The sequence below is a fragment of the Mustela nivalis genome (genome assembly GCF_964662115.1).
Source record: "Mustela nivalis genome assembly, chromosome: X".
NCBI classification, from domain to species: Eukaryota; Metazoa; Chordata; class Mammalia; order Carnivora; family Mustelidae; genus Mustela; species Mustela nivalis.
Window position 1 is genome coordinate 128,783,957 of NC_139040.1, and position 24,865 is coordinate 128,808,821.

At 45.6% G+C, this 24,865-nt stretch overlaps 1 protein-coding gene across 2 annotated transcripts in view; it reads right to left on the reverse strand.

Annotated features, from left to right (window-relative positions):
* The window catches only part of LOC309856265 (steryl-sulfatase-like), a 430,475-nt gene that overhangs the window by 47,832 nt on the left and 357,778 nt on the right, over nt 1–24,865 (reverse strand). The window lies entirely within an intron of this gene.

Genomic DNA, 24,865 nt, shown 5'->3' on the forward strand with positions numbered 1-24,865 from the left:
ATCAGCTCAAAACCTTGACAGTAAAGTTCAAGCCCTAATTACTGGCTTCCTTGGAAGAGATCCAAAGCAAGTTGAGAAGACTTTTAGAACATTCCTCGGAAATTCTTAACTGTGGAGTGGGGGTAAAATTCAAATTTCATATTCAGTTGAGTAAAAATTAGCATACCACCATGAAAAAACCTTAGAACAGGATAGGACGTGATAATAATTTATGTTATTTTCTAAAATAACGTTTTTGTTACTGTGTATTTCCTTCATGTTTATAATGAAAACACGTGGAAATTTCCAGTATGTTGCACGTTCCCTCTGCATTCGCTCGGAAGCCTGCCCAGAACCCCCTGTTTCCTGCTGTAAATTCCAACAGGGTAGCCACTAAGCACAACTTGACTGAGCACTTGAAATGTGCAGCATCTGGACCAAGACATGCTTTTGTGCAAAATGCACACCCACCCCGAAGACTTAATATAAAAAATGTACACGATAGACCTCACTAATGTTATATTGATTACATGATCAAATAGTAGTTCAGGTACACTGAGTTAAGAGTGGTGTATTATTAAAACAAACATTTTCCAGGGACACTTGGGTGGCTCAGTTCAGTTAAGCATCTGCCTTAGGCTCAGGGCATGATTTGGGGGTTTAGGATTGAGCCCCAGGAAGGGATCCCTACTCTGCAGGGAGTCTGCTTCTCCCTCTGCCTCTGCCCCTTTCTTTCTCTCTTCCCCTCCCTGTGCTTATGCTCTCTTTCTCTCTCTAAATACAACCTTCCCTGCCCTGTCTCAATTTCCCATTCACCTAACCTTAGATTTCAAACAACCCCCTTCCTCTGAACACGAATCACCATGTGCACTCATGGAGGAACCCAAACTAAAGCAAACGATACGTCCTAATACCTCCCCCTCACAACTGACATAAGAAATCCTGTTTTACCTTTCTGGTCATGCTCAGTAGGTGCAGAACTATTCTTCTCAAAATTATTTATATATTTGCATAAAGACACATCACACAAAAGTAAAAAGTAAAACTTCCAATGGGTGTATTTATTGTACTTTCAATAAAATTGCCAAAAAAAAATTGCATTGTTGGAAGCCTTTCAAGAGAAGGACGTGCTACAGTGCCCAGAATCACAAATTTTCAGGTAGAAACTAGCAATCTTGCTCTCCAGAAAGAATTATAGATTTCAAAAATGCCCTGAAGACTTCAATAACATACCCTCAATGACATGATTCCCACAGTGATTAGATAATGAAATCTGGTTCGAAAGACATGTGTGGAATCGTTGGAGACGTGACTCAAAAAGGTATTTTGAAATAAACAGAGTGTGAAGGCTTCCATGTTATTATTTAGCCTTTTGTGTTACTTGCTACACATTTTTAAAGGGATGACACCATATATATGTGAAGTACGTTCACGGTTGCGCAACAGGTCTCTAGAACTTTCTCACCTTGCAAAATGGAACTCTACTGCCATTGGACATGTCTCCCTCCCCTAGCAACCACAACTCGACTTTCTGAGTTGGCGGATAGGACTAATTTAGATACCTCATATAGCGGATTCATGTAGCATGTGTCTCTTTTGATTGGCTTAATTCACTTTGAATAATGTCTTCAAGGTCCATGCATTTGGAAGCATGAAATAAGATTTCTTTCTTCTTATTAAGACTGAAGAACATTCTATTCATCCACTGACGAGTACTTGGAATTCTTCCACATCTTGGATATTATGAACAATGCTGTAATGCACACGGATACTCAAATGCCTTGTTGACATCCTGCTTCAAATTCTTCTAGATATAAATATTTAGAAGTGGATTTCTGGGTCATGTGATGATTCTATTTTTTTTTTTTTAAATTTCTGAGATATCCCCAAAACAGACTCACCAAAAAATCTATACCATTCTCTAGGCCCACTAAACAGTGCAAAGGACTCACATGTCTCTACACCTTCACCAACACTTGAAGGGTTTTTCGGTGAGTCTGTTTTAATACTCAACACCATAATGGACATGCAATGATATTTCATTGGAGTTATGGTTTGCATTTGTCTAATCAGTACTCATGTGGAGCATCCTTTCATATGATTATTGGACACTTGTATATCTTCTTTGCCGAAATGGGTATTCAAGTTTTTGATCTTTTTTTTTTTTTTTCTCACTTACGTTCTTGGTGTGGTTTTGTCTGTTTGAAGTAGGACCTATGTCCAGGGTGGAGCCCAACAAGGGCTTGAACTCAACCCCGAGATCAAAACGTGGGCTGAGATCAAGAGTTGGACACTTGATCAACTGAGCCATCCAAGTGCTCCTTGGGCTTTTTCTGTAATGTTGAGTTGTAGGAGCCCTATATATTCTGCCCATTAACCCTTTATCAAATGTATAATTTACAAATATTTCCCCCATTTTGTAGGTTGCCTTTTCATTTTGTTGTTTCCTTTGCTCTGTGGATTTCAAGTTTGATGTAGTCTCACTTAGTCTGTTTTTACTTTTAATTCCTCTGCTTCTGATGCCGTAGCTAAGAAATCATTGCCAAATGCAATGGAATAAAGCTTGTCCCTACATTTTCTTCTAAGAATTTTATACTTTTAAGTCTTGGGTTTACATTTTTAATCCAGTTTGAGTTAACTTCTGCATATGGTTTAAGGTACAGTTTCAACCTCAATCTTTACCATAGGGATATTCAGTTTTTGCAACACACTTTGTTAAAAAAAGACTATCCATTTCCCTATTGTGTGGTCTTGGCACTCTTGTTGAAAATGACCTGACCATATGCAACAGGTTATTTCTGGATTCTCAATTCTGTTCCGTTGGACACTGTTTGGATTACAGGAGCTTTGTAATACGTCTTGAAATTAGGAAGTGTGAGGCTTCGGGATTTGTTCTTCATCAAGAATGTTTTCGCTATTTGAGGTCCCTTGTGAGTCCATATTAATTTTATGTTTTATTGTCCTACTCCTGTCTTCTTTCTTTCTTCCTTTCTTCCTTCCTTTCTTTCTTCCTATCTTTCTTTCTTTCTTTCAAGAGAGTGGGAGAGAGAGAGATCAATCATGTGCGTGCTGGGAGCGGAATGGACAGTGAGGGAAAGACAGAATCATAAGAGGCTCCACACCAAGCACAGAGCTGGACACGGGGCTTGATCTCACAACTCTGAGGTCATGACCTGAACTGAAACCCAAAGTCAGATGCTTCACTCGCTGAGCCCTCCAGGCACCCCTGTCGTCCTGGAACTGTGATAGGAATTGCATTGAATCTGTAGAGTGTTTTGTGTTGTGTGAACATTTTAACAATACTGTCTTCTACTCCATGAGCACAGGATGACTTTGCATTTATTTCTGTCTTCTTTAATTTCTTTCAACAATGTTTTCCAGTTGGACGTGAACAAGCGTTCATCTCTCTGGTTTATTCCTAAGTATTTTACTCTTTTTAATGCTGCTTTAAATGGGACTGTTTTCCTAATTTCCTTTCCAGAGAGTTCGCTGTCAGCGTACAGAAAGCAAGTAATTTTTGTGCCTGGATTTGTGCCTGCATCTTGTAGCTTTGCTGAATTCAGTTATTAGTTCTAACACTTTTTGCATGGAACTCTTAGGGTTTTCTACATACAAGATCAACATTTGCAATTTTTTTTACCCTTCATTGTTGCGTTAATGCCATTGTCCATGCCAAGAGACATGATTTCTGCAATGCAGAGCCCTACAAAGACATCTGCATAATTGATTCATTACTTTTTAAAAAATCAAGCAAAAGGCTGAATGCAATAAGCACAATTCCAAGCTGTTGGGATGGCTGAGCCTTTCGAGCCTCTCAGTGGGACGTTTCAATCACGAAGTAAAGCAGGGAGAACCGCTCCCGCCTGTGTGCCTGGCTGGTTCCCCACCTGTTGGCAATGATGGGCTTTTATTCACATCCCAGGATCAGAAACATAAAATGTATTCAGAAAGCACCACGGGGACAAGAGAAGGCAAAAGCACTCCAGAATTTTTGGCAGTCTCATCCATTCTACAAGTAAGTTGTTAAAATGAGCCAATTTTCCCCCAGTGCTGGCTACTTACAGCTTGACTGTTTCTCTCACAATGATGGGGTTTTAACCTAAAGCGTGGATGGAATGCACAAACCTGTGTGAGCACATCTTCCGGAAACACCTCCCAACAGGCATCAGGACCATGACAGTGAAATTCTGAGCTGCTAATTTTAACACTTATTACCTGTCAGTCACTACAGTAGACTAGGAGGTTAGAGCAAGGATCATATTCCCAGCCTAGGAAGAAATGTCACTGTCAAAAATTTAAAGAGCGTCATTCTAAAGTCACAGGGAGTGAAGTTCAGAATCGCCCATTGCATTGAACATGAAAGACACTGGAGAAGGACAGACGGGGTATGGGAAGGCAGGAGAGGACCATGGTTGCCTACATGTTGGTCATCTTTGCCCATTGGGATAGAATTTGGAAAGAGTGGACTAGAGGCATATGAGTTAAGGAAACCTCAAAGATTCCAGTTGGAGGGAAAGGCAAGACCGCATCCCAACCTCACCTAGTTGCCTCCCAACGGACCCCTCGCCTTGCGGGCTGTCATGTGACCAAGGGCCAGAGGAAGGCACGGAAGCAAAAGCGTTGAGCCTCAGTATGAAAACCTCCCACGCTCATTCAACTTCTACTAACTTGAAGCCCCAAGCCCAGAAAGCTTGGAACGCTGGCGGGGAAGATGGTGCTTCCATAAGACACAGGGACCCTGGGTCCCCAGTCCTGCATGGGGGGAAGTAGCCTGCCACTCAGACACACATTCTGTGACCTTTCAGCATTCGGTACATATGTGCACCTGCGTTTTGCCAGCTCATGGAGTAATTAACTGTGTAAGGTCCAATAAGATATTCAACATGTCTCATGCTATTGACTCCCCAGAAACGATCGTATTAGTACAACTAGAAAGAAGGAAATAAAGCACTGAAAAATAAAAATGGTTTGTGTGCGATAATCAGTATTGCCTTGATCATCATCACATTCGAAGTTGAAATTAGGTAATTCTCCGCTGTGTATCACCTGGCATTTTAATACTGTATTTCACTGATTCTAAGGAACAGACTTAAAGTTGGCGTGTGTCTTAAGATTGATGGACTGTGCTAAAGTGACCTTTTAAAACAATTTCTTGGTGGCATAGAGAGGCTCACTTTTAATCAGTACCATCTTAGATTTGAGGATGTGGCATGTCGAGTGCTAGATGCTGGGATTAGAACTACCACAGAGTTTTTCCTCCTGAGGATTAGGACACCCTTCCCTGAGCCTTCTGACTTACATTATCCAAGAAAAGCTAGGATATTATGTGGTCTTGGAAGTTATCAACCAGCCTTGACTATAGGCTACATCTCATGGCAGTCGATTGTCTAAACATGACATCACAATAGAACCTCCCAAATTCCCCAAGCCAAGTGCACCACCTGAGGCTCAAAGCTTTTACAGAACAGTGTATGTAAAGGTTTGATTCTGTCCTTAGCTGTAACAGTACGGACATATGGAAATATAGAGAGGAATTACAGTCAGCTCCGAAAACACCAATGAAATCATGTTTAGACAATGACCAATTTCTATAAATCTTGGTCAATGCATTTTGTATGTCTCACTGATCTAGAGCATCATAAAAAAATACACAACAATTCAACAGATGGTTGATCTCTGCATTAAACATGACATCTAGAAGCTAAAATAAACATTTGGAAATACGAATGGGGCCTCGGTGTCTACTCTCCCAGGACACATGATGAAGATAATATTTGTAAAAATATACATGAAGTTCTTTCCTTCCATGGTTCATTCAGAGAACTCTCAACGCACTACAGAATCGGGAGAAAAATCAGAAAACAGGTCTCCTTATTCAGACAGGCCTGTTCTCTCTCTTGCAAATAGTTCGCTCTAAGACCCAATGCTGACATGAAACACAGTCCAGCAGACCATGTCCCCAGGTCTCCAAATCGTCTCCACGCCCATTTTCACACATTTCATGAGCTGAGAATTTTTATTTTTTTTATTTTTAAATGTCTGAAAAAGTTTTAAGAGAAAAATAATTCGTGGAACTCCCGACGGGAGAGGCTGGGTTATTAGGAGACCTCAAGGTGACTCCTAAAATGTTAAAATTTGAGTCTTAAGCCTAAAGAAAATAGATATCCTACATATGTATCAAGAACATTATGTCCATTTGAGGAAACACAAAGAAAAAGATTCCTAAGTCAGAGGAGCCACGGGAAGTTTAGTTAAACAACACTGAACGTGGAGACATTAGTTTCCAGGAGGCAAAGCTCTGAAGACGTGTTAGCGGGAGCTCCAAACAACTACAAACGGAAAGAGAAGACAAAGGCAGGTCTACACTAGTTTTCTAAAGTGGACACTTGCTTAATCACAGAAGCCGTGCTGCTTGTGTGTGTCTGTGTTTGTTTATAATTGACCTAATGACTCGTGCTTGACCTACATCCCAGTCCTCGAGGGCATCACGACCAGGAAGACCACGTCAGCCCCTTCACTCCCCACTGGGGAATAGACATTCTAGGGTTTTGCAACGGAACAGAAAGAACCCTTCCACGGCCCACGTATCACCGTCATCAATTCATGAATAGCCAACTATCCGCCGTCAACGGCACGGTCCACGTGGACATTTTCAGCTCTTTATTTTACTATCATTGCACAATGACTCCGTAGAGAGGACCCTAACTTGGTAACATTCGGTTTCCTAGAAACAAACGTGCCCTCCTTGGGCACTGCCCTGGTCTTTCATGGTGGAAGAAGACGTGACAGGAGGGGGAGTGTGGCTTTTCCCAGGGCCAGTCAAAACACATTCCCAAAAGGCTGATATCTAGCCTTCGTAATAGGGGGTGACGTCCAAGACCGAACATTCATCCTCGCTGCCCACGCATGTCTCCTAATGGTTCAGCGGGGAACAGAGTGAGCAGCTCCAGAGGGCCTGGGCTTCCAAACATTTGCAAGGTGAGGGAGGATTGTGAAATACAACGGCATCAGATGAAATCTCCCAAGGCAAACGTCATACTGATCAATCAAGACCATGCATTTAGCCGTCATTAAACTGATTTGCATCGAGATCTGTGATCACGGGCTATGCACAACACAATCCATCCTCTGTATGTTTATCTCATCCGTGACCACGTGCGGCTCAATGCACACACGCGGGTTTTCTGATTGTGGTGTAACCAGTGCTGATGGCCTTCTCGGGTGTGATCTCCATCACCACGGCCTCACGGACAGCCTGTCACAAGCAGTTTTCCCCTTCATCCTTCCTGCACTTCCCATTGCCTGAAGGCCCGCTACTCTGCTCTGACTTCATGCCGAGCCCAAGCGCATTCCATTGCGGGTGACCTGAACACAAGAATACGGATTGCATTTCCCATACGACAGGCAACGCTCTGTACTAAAGAAATCACTCTGGCTTCTACTGCTCTGAGTCATTTGACGGGAACATAGATATGAGAGAGATGTTCTGATTTTTATTTTAAACTGTGCAGTGACTAACACAATTCCTATTGAAATATCCTATTCCTATGGGAATAACTAGTAGGTTGGAGACACTGAGTCCATTATCCAACAAGGACAAAGACATCTCCAGGATGCAAGCAGCAGGAACTGACTGTCCCAGTGTCTCGTTTGAGGGCCGTTCCTGGGATGAATCCGCTGAGGCCCTTTTCCTGCTCCATTTAACACCCAAATTCCCCAAAGATACGATCCAACTGGTCTAATTTACAGGACATGCTCACCCCTTCAGGATGCCAATGCAACCCTCTCCACCCCCAAAAACTCCAGGATCGTATCATCGGGGGTAGGATAGGTAAACAGATACGGGATCCCACCCAAAAACTCATTTGCAATCCCTGGTCTCAGGGGCACCTGGCTGGCTCTGTCTGTACAGCATGCAACTCTTGATCTGGGGGTTGTACATTCAAGACCCTCAGTGGGTGTAGAGATTATGTTAAAATAAAATTAAATTAGTTTGAATTACATTAAGTTAAATTTCTTGTCTCTTATTATCCAGAAAACAAAAACAAAAACAAAAACAAACCTGTCTTCATACACACATTTTCAAAATCTTCCCCTACGTTGCATGTTGAATTTCAAGTACCAAAAAAGCCTTCTTCATTCCTCTTAGGGAGGAGACAACTTGGAGCCCTGTCTCGTGGATGTCACGCAGATGGCTCTACCCTCTCTGGGTGTGTTTGGGCTGACCTCCATCCGCAGAGGAAGTCATGGGGACATTGAACTAGGACAGGCAGCGTGGTCTGCCACGTCCGAGGGAAGGACAAGGAAGTAAGGCGTTGACTTCACAAGCGTCACTAGAGAGGACAGAACGAGACGGGAGATACAGCAGGTGAGGCCTGCAGGTGACACGCCGTGTTCCTCTCTTGTCTCCTTCACCACCCGGTCGAGACTCTCGATACCGTAGGGGGAGCGCTGGGATTCCCAGGGCTTCTTTCCTTGGTGGAACAGGCTACGTATGAAAGCAATGAGACCCTGTAAGCCCACGGCCGGCAAACAAGAAGCCGTAGCTTCGCAAGAGTGCTGCGGAAAAGGTGTCCAGCTGAAAAGTCACTTCGACACGCAGCAGTCTCAATCATGCACGTTCAGAGGCAACTTCCAGGAAAACAGACATGTTCTGAATGTCTCATTAGAGACCCTCATGAGCAGAGAGACAAGAAGGACAAACAGCCAGAGCGTAATAAATACAAGCCCCCAGTAGTTTGAAGACTAATCAGACTATTAAGTTACGAAGGTAGGGGGACGTGGATGTAGAACTACCTTGAGCGTTTGCATAACGCTAGGAATTCTTACTGAAAACTGTGCTATTCCCTTTCACCTGTATGGTAAGACACATTGCGTTTCCCTGGTGATGGGTTGCGTGTGCTCTAGGGCGGAAATGTTACTTTGCACAAACATTCTTCAAATTCTCTCCCGAGCCCATTTTTTCATCTTTTTAAGGATCATTGTAGAATGCTAAGGCTACATGTACATGACACTTTAAACGGTTCCATATTGGGACGCCCGAATGGCTCAGTCATTAAGTGTCTGCCTTCGGCTCAGGTCATGATCTCAGGGTCCTGGGATCGAGCCCCACGTCAGGGTCCCTGCTCAGTGGGGAGCCTGCTTCTCCCTCTCCCATTCCCCCTGCTTGTGTTCCCTCTCTCGCTGTATCTCCTCTCTCTGTCAAATCAATAAATACAATCTTCTAAAAATAAATAAATAAAATGATCCGTAGCGGGACTTCATCCCAAAAAGTCATTTGTGGAAGGAAAAATCACGTCTCTTTAGATGGTAAGTCTATTGCCAGGGCTAGTGAAGTAACCAAGGCCAAATACAAGGCCTGTGCTAGGTCTGACTGTGGGGATTATCTCTGCTGGAGCTCTTCCACAAAGATGGGGAAGATGAGTTAAACTAATGAAAAGCGTATCATAAAGGAAACCATAAGCCTATAGATTTATATGTGATGATTGCCAACAGTAACAGAGGAAGAGTATCATAGGACAAAACCAATTACCGATTTATTATGATAGAGATGTGCCGAGCAGGAAAAACGAGAGTTTGTGCTCTGCAAGGCTCATCAACCCGCAAACATTACTGCTTCATGGACGCCCAGTTTGGTTGACCTGATGTAACCTACCACACTCTCTTGGGAGACCGACCTTTCTTCATTTTTGATATATCACGACCAAATTCTTTATTTTCAGGCAATGTGTACAGTTTACCGATTTACTAGTAAACAGGCTCATCCGTCTGGGGACAGCATTCCGCTTATAAATAAACCATTAAGGGTGCCTGGGTGGCTCAGTGGGTTAAGCCGCTGCCTTCGGCTCAGGTCATGATCTCAGAGTCCTGGGATCGAGTCCCGCATCGGGCTCTCTGCTCAGCAGGGAGCCTGCTTCCCTCTCTCTCTGCCTCTGCCTGCCTCTCTGTCTACTGTGATCTCTCCCTGTCAAATAAATAAATAAAATCTTTTAAATAAATAAATAAATAAATAAATAAATAAATGAATAAATAAACCATAAAAAAAAACATAAAATTAATAAAAAGGAATGGCTAGGGATATTTGGACACAAAATTAAGGTCATAAATTAAGGTAAATCTTCCGTCGGACGTGCGTTTTTATGACCCAGACTGTGTTTTATTACAGAGAACTAATGTGACCATTTGTCATAAGTGAAATAATTCTCCACGTGATATCCCTACCACATAGAAGTTGGACATTTCTTTATCTTTAGCAGTATTCTGTGCTTAAAGGCATAAATCCCTGTTTAAATACGGCCTCAGAGCTCAATGTGTAATCTCTAGTGGGTTATGTCATACGGTCTTACACGTGCAACATGAAATGCCTTAATAGTCAATCCCCAGGTTTTACCAGACTTTCCTAACGTGCAAGAAACCAACCGCGTTAACCTTTTTAGAACACCATGTACTTAGAGATGGGGAGAAATTGATTTCAAGACAGTTCTGACGTCTTCCTCTATTCCTGTTACAGAGGAACCCGCCTGATATGATCCGCGGTTGATGACGGAGGACATTTGCAAATGACAATAATTGATCTGGGTCCCTCCTCGAAGACCTTTACTTGCACATGTGTCTTTTCTACAAAGAAATGTTTCTATTACAGGTCGTTCTGTGTTTCTCATGCTGGGCACTCCTAGCCTCGGGACTGGTTCATTTTCGGTTGTAGGTCAATATCCTGTGTGTTATAGGATGTTGATGTTAGCCACCTTCCTGGCCACTACCCCTTGGTAGTGTCCGTTAAGGTCTTTCCCACCCAATCACGTAAACGAAAAACATGGGCAGACATTACCAGGCATCTCCTGGGTGAAAAGCCCTCAAATCGACACCCAGTGCCACGACTGAAGATGAACACAGGTCCAGAGCTCAGTGGGCCTGTGCAGAGAGAAAAAGAAAGAGGGCCTCACTCTCCCCTAGAGTTCCATTCAAGCCAACACAAACCCCGTTTCCTGGGACAGTTTACAGTTATTTCGGTTTTTAAGAGTCTGCGTTTCTATACCACCACGGGGTTTTAAGCATTTCAACGCAATTCTGGAACCTTCATGTCTTCCTAGGCCCGTGATGTTCCTCTGTCTTACCAACGAAGGACTCAAGTGAAGCCAGTCTAGGCATGTTTCTCCGAACAGTATACGCGCCCATGCCCTGGGATACAGGTAACCCGCACATTGTGTTTTCGCCGATCTGCGGTGCAGACAGACAGTGGGCATTTCTAACCAGCTCCCAGGCAACTCGGATGGTGCCGTTGCCAGGACAGAACGTGGAGGAGAAGACAATAAGCCCTGCCCAAAGTCCCAGCGCTAGACACCCCTGCAGCCATAACCGACAGCTGCGTCTGTTTCTCAAACAGGCTACGGTGTCATCGTACCCGCGGGTGTCGGTGTGCACACCAGGTGGGTGGCTTTGCCTCTTCTCTGAACCGCCCCGGTCTGTAGCACTGTGCCCCCAATCCTAACACAACAGTGCTCAGCCGTGGTGACTGTGAAGGCACGCACTCCGTCTAAATGAGTTCACACGAACTGGACAACATTCGGATCCCTCTCCTGTTTGTACACTCAGCATCTTGGCACAGAGTGCATCACCTTCCGGCGGCCCAGCACGGACCACAGCCTCGATTCAAAGATGAAGGGGATACAATCTTTCGCTCCCCACGTCTGGCTTTCACTGAGAAGGTCCACGCACGAATGCATCGTTACGCAACAGCATGCCAGGCTTAATCCTGAAGACGGAGCAGGGAAATTATCGGGGCCAAGATCGGAACTGACCACCCATCACCACATCCATGAGAAAGCGAACCCCGGTCACAGCCCTCGTTTCTGCGGCTGAGGCAGTCTGGGGTCACGGCTTGAGACTGGCATGTTGTATTGTGAACCTGGCTTCCTGGCTCTGCCCAACAAGCTGGCAAGGATAGCGTAGGTTTATTCTTGAAAATAAGTGACAAACCATAGAACCAATGGTAAGTCTCTTTAGAGAGGATCCTATGAAATTATCTGTCCATCCCATTAAGGGCTATACTCATCCTATTAAGAGTTCTCCAACATGGATGTATCCAGGCAATGATGAGCGTCATACTGAAAAATTCAGAAAAATGGTCCATACCGATCTCCGCAGTGGAAAATGCTGCCTATGCACCATGCGGGAGGTCAACATGACCCTCTCTATGTTACGGAACACGATCCGTTCATAAAATCAGGAGTTGACCTCCAACCGTCCCAAGAGGATTTCAGACTTAAAGAATGAATCACAGCAACATCTATCTGATCCTGAATTATTTGCAACGTCACTCCGAACTTTCCTCGCCTGGACCTTGAGCATCATTCGTTCTGCGGATACACGCCTGTTCCGCGTCATGAATGAGCTCCGATGCCGCGGATCGCTGGGGGAATGATGCCGGGATCATGCAGAAGTTGCGCTGCTTCATATAAATTTTACTCCAGAGATTAATGTTTTATACCAGGGAGCCTCAGCCACAGAATACAAAGTACATGGACATGGCAGAAAGCAATCAGCCACACGGGTAAACAGAGAGATGGAAACAGGCAGCCAGATACCCCCTCCATCGAGGACACGCTGATCAACTCACTTTCCCAGACTGTAGTCTTCCCAATCCTTCCCTACGTCCTCGCCCCGCCCCGTCAAGGTTTCATTATCTAGGGGCGCCTGCGGGGCTCGGGAGGTCCGTTCAGGTCCTGCTCTCAGGATCCTGGGATCCAGCCCCGCATTTGGCTCTGGGCTCAGCAGGGAGCCTGCTTCTCCCTCTCCATCTGTTTGTTCTCTTTCTCTCTCAAATAAATAAATAAAAATCATTTTTAAAAGATATCATAATTTAATTTTCAATAATATCCTACACTCATCTTTGCAAACATTTAAAATTAGTACTTCCAAAACAAGAAAAGAAAACAAAATAAAATAAAATGAGTACTTCCAATGTGTTTCATTTCCTAGTAGTTTTGATACCATTGTACTGACTTTTGTTGTTATTCAGGATACAAAGTACCGAAGGCTTTGAGAAAGAAGTTCCTGATTTATTTTCAACAGGAAAACAGCCTGAAAGACCTGCGGATCCCCTTACCCAAGAATTCAACACTGCCACAGGATGCAAACAGCAAGAGGTTCTTTATTGCAGCGCGGGCGCCTGCGGGTGGTCAGCAGCTCCTGCTAGCTGAGCACCCCAGGCTGGGGTGGTGCAGGATTTTTATAGAGTGGTACAAACAAGTTTTGGGTGGGGCGGAGCTGATTGGATAATTTGAACATTTGAAAAAGGCATACTTGGTGTTGGCGGACTGGCTTTGGAGGACCCCCGCGCGCGAAGAGAAAGGCGGGAAGGGGGAGTGATGAGAGGGAGTTGGACCTTATTACTCAGCAGAGAAGCATCCTGCCTACGTGACCATGCGGCCCCCTGCCTAAGTGACCATGCGGCCCCCTGGCTACGTGACCATGCGGCCCCCTGCCTATGTGACCTTGCGGCCCCCTGCCTACTTGACCATGCCTCGGCTATCAGCAGAAGGTATCTTGTTCAAACAGGAGACAAGTGTCACACTCTAAAAGCCAAGCGGTTACAGAAAGGCAAAAGAGCGGTTAAATTGGTCAACAACTGGGGGAAGGGTCTTTTATTGCAAGGGGAGGAGGGGTATTCTTGCACAAGCGGTTACAAGAAGACAAAAGAGCAGTTAATTAGTTACCAACTGGGGGAAGGGTCTTTCAAGCCCAGCTCTTTTTTGGGACAATTTATTTGTCTGATTACCACAGTGATCTTTTGGGGTGGGTATGGACGAGGTAACAGCAAACCAAACAAAAACACCCAGCAAATAAAATACATAACCTTTGTATTTGCCTTGAAAGTATCCATTTGCTCCAATACCTTTACGTTTCCTGACATGAAAATAACAGAATCCACGTTTCCCTGTATTTGTCCCCGGAACCACACGTCTCTGGCTACCTGTCCTTTCACGACCAGAATTCGTAACGTAGGAGTCTTTAACACACATGTCCTTCCCACTACTGTCCATCCACTGCTCACCCTACCTCACTCTGGTTGCATCTCAACCCATACTCTTTTTTTTTTTTTTAAGATTTTATTTATTTATTTGACAGAGAGAGATCACAAGTACACAGAAAGAGAGGGAGAGGGAAGCAGGCTCCCTGCTGAGCAGAGAGCCCGATGCGGGACTCGATCCCAGGACCCTGAGATCATGACCTGAGTCGAAGGCAGCGGCTTAGCCCACTGAGCCACCCAGGCACCCTCAACCCATACTCTTAAACCCCTTCCAGCATGGGCCACGGATGACAGTTTTGTGACCCAGCCGTCAAAAGCCCAGACACAGCCCACATGCCCTTCCGTAGGAGGGTGGATACAGAGACACAAGTACTGGAGACACAAGTACTGGAGAGACAAGTACTGGAGAAGTGACCCACGGGTTTATGCAAGGGGTATGTTGGAGACACCTAGAGGAGGGGGTGGGGAAGCGGCAGGAGCGCTCATGGAACTGTCCTTTGTCTTGATGGAATGGTGTTGCCCAACTGTAGACCCCCATCAATGTCCCAAAACCGACCACGTTGACCATTTAAAAGGGTTAACTTGACCCGATGCAAGTTACAGCATAATGAACCAAATTAAAAAAGAGTGACCTGTTTTGGTCCCGCGTCTACGGTGAAGTTCTCTGCTGCGTTCTGCGGCTCTGTCTTCCCACTCCTCCCGAACGTGTCAGTGTTTCTCAGTTTCCTGCCTGGCCCTCCGTTCCCTCCACCTCCTCCCACGAAGCTTCCCAATTCCTCCCCAAGGATGCAGCTTTGAGGCATTCTGTTCTGACCCTCCTGGCGTTCTGCTCTTACCAGCTTCTGCAAGCAACACCCAGATGAAGGGCCAACTTCCCCAGAAGCTCCCTTGTACCTGGGAACCATGCCTGAACTTATGCCCACAGGTCGCGTTCCTGCCCATCACGCGGGCTCTGCAAGGTGACCCTTCCTTGCTCTCCAGCTGCACCGAAAGCATCGCTGTTCCACACAGACTGAGGGAAGACCACGGCTTCATCACTGACTCCTCTTCCTCACCACCCCACCCCCCATCAGATGAGCAAAAAGTGGGAAGGTGGCACCTGCCACCTCCAATCCACGTGTACGGACACGGCCTGGGCTCTTCTCCCTGCCTGGGATTCCCGTCGGCCACCGAGTCCTTTGGAAGCAACGGACAGAGTCCCTTCTGCATGTCAGCGCTCAGCACTTAATTGCGAGAGACTCTCAGCCTCGATGACAGAAGCGAAACTCCCAACACATTGTCAAGGCTGGAGATGCTCATGGGTATGTGGAGTTTAAAAAAAGAAATCATTTATTATATATTAAGTGCAGACACTGAGTCTACAAAGACGCATTCTCTAGGCTCCATCTCCAGGCCCCATCCTCCTCCTTGAGAAAACAGTAAATAAATTTAGTAATAATAAGTAAATACATTTAATAAAAAGGCTCCTTGCATCCAACCGCGAGGACACCGCCGGCGACACCTGTGCTTCTGAAACACGCGGCTTGGTAAAGAGGGAGCGCGTGTGATCTGGGAGCGGTTCGCTTGTCTCTCTCTTTGATTGTCCCCGAAGCAAGGCTGTAATTTTGCTCTCTTTCTCAAGTTGAAAATCAATGCTGAACATAAGTGACTCTTCTATGGTGACACCCAAAAAAAAAAAAAAAAAAAAAAAAAAAAAAAGACTGTTTACAGCGAGAAATAAAATGCTCAGAGAGACGCCGTCGATACGACCCAGATGTATTTTTTCAGCCTGGCAGAGGCATATGTGACAAATAAAATCGCGAGATGTTTAAAGCTTACAACGCAATGCTTGGCTGCCATATACTTTTCGAAAGGATTCCCCTGTATCTATCACAAATGGATTTATGCTCTGTGTGCACGAGAACACGGAGGACCGACTCTGGTATGGAACTTCAGTAACGCAAACGTTCCGTCCACTGCCGTCACCACGCTAACCATTATATCCTCGGACCCCAGTCCCCATCACCCTGCTGCCCCACCACCTCACCCCAGCCCCGGGCAACCGTCATTCTACTGTCAGTGCTTACGAGTTTAACATTTTTTTTTTTAAAAGATTTTATTTATTTATTTGACAGGCAGAGATCACAAGTAGGCAGAGAGGCAGACAGAGAGAGAGAGAGAGGAGGAAGCAGGCTCCCTGCAGAGCAGAGAGCCTGATGCAGGGCTCGATCCCAGGACCTGAGATCATGACCTGAGCCAAAGGTAGAGGATCATTACCTGAGCCAAAGGTAGAGGCCTTAACCCACTCAGCCACCCAGGTGCCTCGAGTTTAACATTTTTTTTTTCCAATTTATTTTTTTAAAGATTGCACACAGAAGTGGTATCATACCATCTTTGTCTTTCTCTGTCCGGCTTGCTACCTACAGTCTCACACCCTTGGTCTGCAACTATGTGCCTGCATAGGACACAACGTCCTCATCCAGAGTTAAAGCTGGGTCACAGTTGCTCATTTCTCTCTCTCTCTCACGTCCTTGACCGATTCATCCATTCATAATCATGTAGAAAAGGGGAAAAAAAATCACTGATGAGGCAGGGACATTCTTTGCTAAAACGACCGAACTCGATTCTCACGGAAAGCAGACCAGGGCGATCACACAGCCCCTGGGGCATGACGGGGACACGGAAGGGCAATGAGATACGGCGAACAACAAGGGATCCCGGCCAAACGAAATGATTTATGCCAATGCTGGGCTCCCGGAGGCCATGCCCTAGCACGACACCCTGTGGGACTCAAAGGGGTCCGATCACAGTTAGCTGAAGGACAGGATCCGTGTCCAGATTTCCTACGCTGGCAAAAGCAAATGTCTGAAGTGCGCGTTATACATTCACCATACTAACAAGCATGCCTGTAGTGTTATTACAGCCCATGAGACGTTCTACGCGCTTCACAAATATTCCTGAAATCCTCATTATAACCACAAAAGAGGTCCTTGGATAATCCCATCTTAGAGCTGCAGAAACAGACTAACCTAGATGCCATGTGGCTCGCCTAGGATCATACATGTAATACGTGCAGAACGATCACCGAAAACCAGGCAACCGGCTTCCGTACTTCACACGTTAAAAAAAAAAACGAAAAAAGAAAAAAAAAAAGACTATTATGTTTTTAAGATAGAGCATGCTCGAGGGAGTGAGGAAGGAGAGACAAGAGGCAGGGATAAAAGACAGACTCCACTCGGACCACGGACCTGACACACGGGACTCCATTCCCATGAACCCAAGATCATGACCTGAGCCGAAATCGAGAGTCGGACGCTTAACTGACGTAGCCACCCAGGGTCCCCCTACTTTACACTCTTACTCATGGTAATATGTTACGAATCAGATCTACATAAAGGACATCAACGAAGAAAATTTAATCGTTGAGGCCAGGAATCTTGTAACTGCATCGAAAAGCCAGGGGGATAACGGTTTCTTCCATGCAATCTTAAAAAAGGAAGAGTATTAATTACAGAAACGACTCTGTAGAAGAGTTTCCTTCAACACGACAGCAACATTCACAAGAAGATATTTCCGTGGGACTACGGATTCAGCGGGACAGACGGAGAGGGCCACACGCGCGGGCCCCATCTTTTGCCCGTCCGAGTCTCGGAGGCGGGGAAGGCGTTTTGTGTGAAAATGGAGGAGTACATGCACGCAGAACATGTTAAAAACACGGAAACCGTACTTCAGGGAAACTCAGTCCATTTTTCAACAAAGCACACATCAAATATAGCGAGTTCTGCTTGCAAAAAAGCCTTTCCATCTGACAGACCTGGCAGAGCATACACTGTATCAGGCTGTTTCTCAGAAAATCACAAACCGTATCCTCATCATCTTTCTCTTTTCTGTGTACCAGACAAAACAGGGGATGCAGTAGATCCAAATCCATTAAATAGGTACCATGTGGCCCCACACAGCCCAATGAGAGAGAGAGAACACTTGTGCCGCTTCTGACCCAAAGTCCTTTCTCATTCCCTCTACCCATCTAACAGACCTATGGCAGACCACAGATAATTAACCACAAGAAGTTAATTCTGCTCCCTCGGCGCCCACAAAATCGAACGCCGAGTATGAAATGATCGTGCGTGGATGAGTCCACGTTCTGGAAATGAATGCATTCGAACGCAAATCTCTGTCATGCCTTTAAGGTGGTCATTTCTTTATAACATTAAAAATGTTTCTCTTAGAACCGTCTCCTCCAAAGTTGGATCCAGTCAGAACAGGAAGGTCCTACGAATGGACAATTCTGCTACAATTACTCCTTCGATGTGACAGTGACTCCTCCTGGCCCCTGATGCTACAAAATATCATCATCCTCACCATCATCATCATCTCCGCTGAATGGAGGGGGTCCCCCAATGGGACAGTCTCTAGGACAAGGAACCCATGAGAGACCTTGGCAAGGTCCTCGTCTATGTTTTGAGGGAACCCAGCACAGGGAGCTGACCATCAACCTCACCATCACACTGAGAACAAGGGGTGATCATGGGCACGTGTCTATATGATTCACCTTCTCTTTGTTGGGCCAGCTGGGTGAAGGCACGGAGTCCCCGTTTTAAGAAGGACTGCTTTACGACGGGCCTGTGCACCTGGAGGTTTGAATGCACGACTCTTCAGGGTCCCCTGGTGCCTCAGTTGGTTAAGCCTCTGCCTTTGTTTCACTCAGGGGTTCCAGTCATGATCCTGGGGTGTTGGGTCTGAACCTGCTTAAGGAGCAGGCTGCTTCTCAATGTCCTATGCTTTTCCCCCTGCTTGTGCGTGCGCTCTCCCTCACTCTCTCAAATAAATGAATAGCCTTCAAAGTTCAGTAAATCTCTCAAATAAATAAACCAATTATAAGATGGAACCAATGAGACTAGATTTCAGTAAAACTATGTGTGGTACTTTGATTCGGTGTTAATATAGGTTATCTGGTTCTTTGTTTTCCGGAATGCATTTCGCTGGCCACAGGGAAAGTTCTGTGATGTTGGAAAGTTCTAGCACATTGGGAAGCAGCTACTGCAGAAGCTTGGTTTGCTTCCAACTATTTTTTTTTTTTTTTGAGATTTCATTTATTTATTGGACAGAGAGACAGCGGGAGAGGGAGAAGCAGGCTTCCCGATGTAGGGCTCGATCCCAGGACCCTGGGATCATGACCGAAGCTGAAGGCAGACACTTAACAACTGAGTCACCCAGATGCTCCTGGCAGGTTGGATTGGGGCCCACGACAGAATGCATGCACTCAAGTTGTCACCAATGTCCTCGACACACCTGGTAGACATGGCACCTGGGACCACACTGGTCAGCATCCTTCCAGAACAATCCCTTTACCAACCCCAGTCCCTAGGACAGGTACACACACAGCGTCAGGCAAAGAGCACTGGCGTCTTCGGCAGATCCCAGCATTGTCAGGTTTAGACGTAGCATTGAAGACATGTGGTTTACGATTTCCCCGGCAGATTCCAAGTGATCCCTTGGGCACCAGGCGATCCCCAACAGGCTCGGGCTGTCCTGGTAGATCCAAGCAATTCTTATGGGTACCCATGTATGCTAGAGGGTCTCAGTTGTCCTGGGGAGGTTCCAGTCCATCCCGGTGCTATCAGGGAAATCCCAGGGAGTTCCAGTGGTCCTGCTACGTTCCAAACTGTCCCCCACGGGCAGTGGTTACCCTTGAAGGGTTCTCATTGTCCACGTAGGTGAGAAACAAATCCCATAAGTAAATACTAGTTTCTATCAAACTGCTCATGTTGTCCTGGTAGGTTCCGTGGGATCTGCCTGGCCAGCAGTTTACTCATCTTCCCCAGCTCCTTTACGTGCTTCCTGGCTAAAGACTTCTCAGTCTCCCAACTGCCCTCTTGGGAGTTTATACCATCCTGGCATTCCTCCCACTTACGTAAGGTCTAATAGAAAATCCCCATTCAACTGTGTTTTCTTCAATTTTTTCTTTCTTTCTTTCTTTCTTTCCTTCTTTCTTTCTCTCAATTTTCTCTTAAACATCCACTTGTAATACTTTTTCTTTTTTCATTTCATTCCTCTTCACTTGTTGTAGGTCATTTTCTTTCCATTGTCTCCTTAACCACAATGAGAACAGGAAGACATGACTTTCATCTCTCCTGACTGCTGCTTTTCAATAACAAAGAGGCCTCCTTTTTGTAATCTGAGAGGACGCCTCTGACCAGAAGGTAGGATCTATGCTACACTCACATGTTTGAAATCCAAACATTTTCATTCATCCTCCACCAAACAACCTGACCAGTGCCCTGGAAATCCCAGGCTCCTCTCTGACTTGACCCAACACCAAAGAAACAAAATCCCTCCTTGGTCCATATTGCACATGGCCCCTCACATTCAGCAATCGAACCATTATAAGGAAAAAAAAAAAAACACACCCCAAAAACCAAAAAACAAAAAGCAAAAAACAAAAGCCTCCAATCCTCCTGCTTCTAAGCAAAGAGACGTTAATAATCTGGACGAGGTGTGGGTACAGCTTGAAGCACCTTAAAAGTCTTGGGCCGACCGACCTCATAAAATCACCCGGCTGCTAACTAGAAGCTTTATTTAGCAAAATGTCAGTACCCACATCATGTGTCTTGTTATGCCCAGGTTTTCGTGTCGGAGAGACCAGCAAGGAGCCAACACCGATGTAATCACACGAGGGTTTATTTGACAAGCTTAAGCTTGGGCCCAAGTACACCCGACATAGCAGAGTAGGGACTTGGACCCCGAACCAGATTACAGTCAGAGTTTTTACAGGCAGAGTAGGGGTGGACTCGGCGGTGGGTGAGGACAAAGGGGATTAGGGATGGCGTAAGTCTCTAAGGAATTTTGGAAGCAGGGTCTCCAGGACCCTGAGGGGCTAGCTATTGCTGGGAGAAAGGTTATTTATTACCAGTAGTAAAAATCTTCCTGTGAGACCCTTTAGATGTGTATCAGTGGGCCGTATGCTTGGGAATGATTCTCGACACTATCTTGGAAGTTTAGAGATAAAGTTTCCTAAAGAAATTGTTAAACTAGACTTAGAGGATCCTGGTCAGACCTGTCGGGGTAGGGGGTCGGTCAGGCTAGGATTGACCTTAGCAAAACCTCAAGGTGAGGGCAGTTGAGTCCCCAGGCGAAAGAAAGCCACTTGGTCTGTTTCAAGGGCTTGTCAGTAGGTGAGGAATTTTAATGAGTTTCTTCTGCCTCTGTTTCCCACATCAGTTCTGTGTCCTCACTGTCTGCTGTTGGCAAAAGTGCCCACCAACCCCTGGAGGGCTTATCATTTGAGGTCATTAAGTATCCACACCATCCTCACGGACCACAGAAAGGAACATTATTAACCCAAACAGTAATGACAACAGCCAACACGGGATCTCCTTAGCATCGAGATAACTAGGACGTCACGTCATTAATCTCTCTATCAGACTGCATGACGTGGTTTTTCTTATACACAGCTGACACAGGACAGAGCCCAACTATGAGCCCAGACCTATTTGTCTCTGACTTCCTTACTCCAAAACTCTGGCGGGATACAACTTCCAACCCAGAGAGTCTTGTCCTAAATGACCTTTGATTAGGTCCTAAATGCCTTAAACTCCCCCCAAGGTTCTAGAAGATGCGTGGAGGCTGATAGCAATAGACCAGGACCTACACAGCAGTTGATATGCCCTTTGGAAATGTTGTTCTAACTGATGAAGTTCTAGAACCTAGGTGAGGTTCGTCGGCCTGAGGTCCGGAGCCGATGACCATGAAAGAATTCTTGAGACATCTTTGGTGCAAAATGGTGGTTTATTAAAGCACAGGGACAGGACCCATGGGCAGAAAGAGCTGCTGCCCCTGGGATGTGAAGAGTGGCTGGTCATATACACAGGAGTTGGGTAGGTGAGAACAAAGGGGGTGATGTTAGTCTCTAAGGAATTATGGAAGCAAGGTCTCCAGGACCTTGAGGGGCTAGCTATTATTGGGAGAAAGGTTACTTATTACTAGTAGTAAAAATCTTCTCGTGAGACCCTTTAGATGTATATCAATGGGCCATATGCTTGGGAATGATTCTCAACACTATCTTGGAGATCTAGAGATGAAGTTTCACATTTCTCCTATCAAGTGTCCTTGTTAGTGAGATTTGGGTTTAGATGAAATTTAACTTTATTTAGGGCTTGAGGAACTGAGTTATTTGCCTCTGGAAATTGTGCTATTGTTAAGATAGCTTCTTTGTTGTAAATCTCTAGGACATTGGTAAACCAAGGGAGACTCCTGTCTTGCAGTCTTGTGATCTCTGCAAGTTAACTATTTGTTTATCATTTATGGCAGTCAGGGGTGCCTGAGGAATGTGACACATATTACTGAGGGGAGCAGGTGGAGAGGGGGTGCAAGGTGCCAGCTTCTGTTTTGTCCTCAGCCAGCCTCCTGCTTCCTCATCATAACTGATGAAGTTCTAGAACCTAGGTGAGGTTCGGGGGGCCGAGGTCCGGAGCCGATGACCAAGAAAGAATTCTTGAGACATCTTTGGTGCAAAATGGTGGTTTATTAGAGCACGGGGACAGGACCCGTGTGCAGGCAGAGATGCAGCTGCCCAGGGCCTGTGAGGAGTGGCTGGTATATACACAGGAGTTGGGTAAGGTGAGGACAAAGGGGTGTTCAGAAGGGCTATGGGGGTAAAGAAGACTGTCAGGATATTGAAGGGCTGGTTAGATCAAGCCAAGGCCACTTTCCCTCTAATGAAGCATTAACATAAAGACAATTGGGAGTCTCCTGGTGGAATGTTACATTCCTGCTATCAAGTGTCCTTGTGAGTGAGATTTAGGTTTAGAAGAAATTTAACTTTATTTACTTTTTACCTCCAGCTCCTTTGGTTTTTTTGTGGAGGGGAGGGTGACATTAGGGCTTGAGGAACTGAGTTCTGTGTCCTTGGAAATTGGGCTATTGATAAGGTAACTTCTTTGTTGTAAATCTCAAGGACATTTGCAAACCAAGGGAGACTCCTGTCTTACAGGACTGTGATCCCAGCAAGATAACCATTTGTTCTTCTTTTAGGGCAGTCAGGGGTACCTGAGGAATGTCACACACATTACCTAGGGGAGGGGGTGGAGAGGGGGTGCAAGGTGCCAGCTTCTGTTTTGTCCTCAGCCAGCCCCCTGCTCCCTCATCATAAACATGCACCCTGGCCTACACCTGTTGCTGCATTCTAAAATTTCCAACATCCAATGACTACACCACCACCCCCCAATGTCCTTCCTGCTCCAACTCTTTAGTTTCAAAGCTTAGCAGAGTGAGACCAATGGGAAAATTCAGAATGTCAGCAAAAGCAACAGAGGGGGTAGGAGTGCACCTTGCAACTGAATGTAAAGCCTGAAAGGTCAACCAAAAGAGAGCAAAAGCTTACGAAAAATACAGAGTCCTTCAAAAGCAAAGACACAGCTTCAGGAGTATTCTCCACTCCCCCAAGGAGCTGTTGTTTTCTCTTTTCTAAGTGCTGTGCTCAACCAGAGGAGGGCCTTCAAAGATCCACATAGAGCTCACCGTAATCACAGAACAAACTCAACCCTTCTGTCCGTGTTTGCTCAGCGTTCAGCAGGACAACACAGCCTTTCTTCACCACCGAGCTTCGAGACATCCATTCCTGATTGTTTTGGTTCTAGCCATTTCTGTCCAAATCTGGTCCCCTCCTGGGCCACCCTTCCAGGACTGCCCCCAAAATGAGTAAAACCAGAAAGCAGAGTTTGTATTCTGTACTGTGTCATCCTGGGAAGATGGTGGTACACCTGAAAATAACTTTTTCCTTATGTCTGCAGGGTACCCGAACAAGCTGCCTCACATAGAAGCCTCTTGGGCTCTGGGATTATTTGGAGCTAAGGACAATTGAGACCCTGGAAACACAAGAGAAGCTTTTGCCTCCATCAGCCTCAGCCGACCCAGTCAATTTCCCCTTTTCTAATGGAAATTGATACCTATAAAGGAAATTTCCATTTGTAAAGATGTTTCCAAACCAGGTGGAGACCTAGTCCCCAGGCAATTATTTTCTCCCGGAAAGAGACTCTATTTGACTATTTGCCAGATACAGCTTCTCCCCCTTCCCCACCCAAACTGCCTCCCCCACCAAAGGCCAAACCTCTTTGGCTTTTTTTTTTTTTTTTAGCCTTAAAACGGTGTAACACCTCAATTATCTCGAGGCCTCCTTCCATCACCTTTGTCTTTGTGAATGCAAATGAGTGAAAAAGGCTCCCCACCTTGTTACTCTGTCATTTAGGTGATTGATTCAGGGCTCTAGCCTTTGAATTTAGCAGGGAGAAGGAAAAAAAAAAAAGGTTGTTTTTCTCCCCTATATGTTCAAGAGAAACCTTTAAGGGGAGAGAGAAAAAAAGCAGTGTGTGTGTGTGTGTGTGTGTGTGTGTGTGTGTGTGTGTCATGTGTGCATAGATGTGGCCATGACTGTGCCTGCATATACACAGGCGTGTGGGGACATGTGTGCACCACAAAGCCGTGCCCAAACTGGCCATGACTCAGATGGTCCTTTTCTGTGCTTGGACCTTGCCTCTGATGACAGAGATCTTCCGTGGGAAGGAACCATAAGCGTGGAGGCACGATTCTGGTCAAGTTGCCTGGACTGGGGCATTTGCATTAACTGAGAAGGAGCTGAGGCCTTTGGAGTCTTCTCCAAAGGGGAGAGAGGAGTAGACAGGATACTTCCCCAACAGGACATAGCAGAGCATGTGTTTTTGCACAACGAGAAGAGATGCAGGCAGTATCAAATTATAAGAGACTCATGAGTGAACCGCTTCTATACCAAAAAATGCATAATGCCTGAGCGATCACGTCATTGGTGTGGAATCTGAATGCATAAACCTTGCCTTCTTCTCTTTCTAAAAAACAAAAACAAAA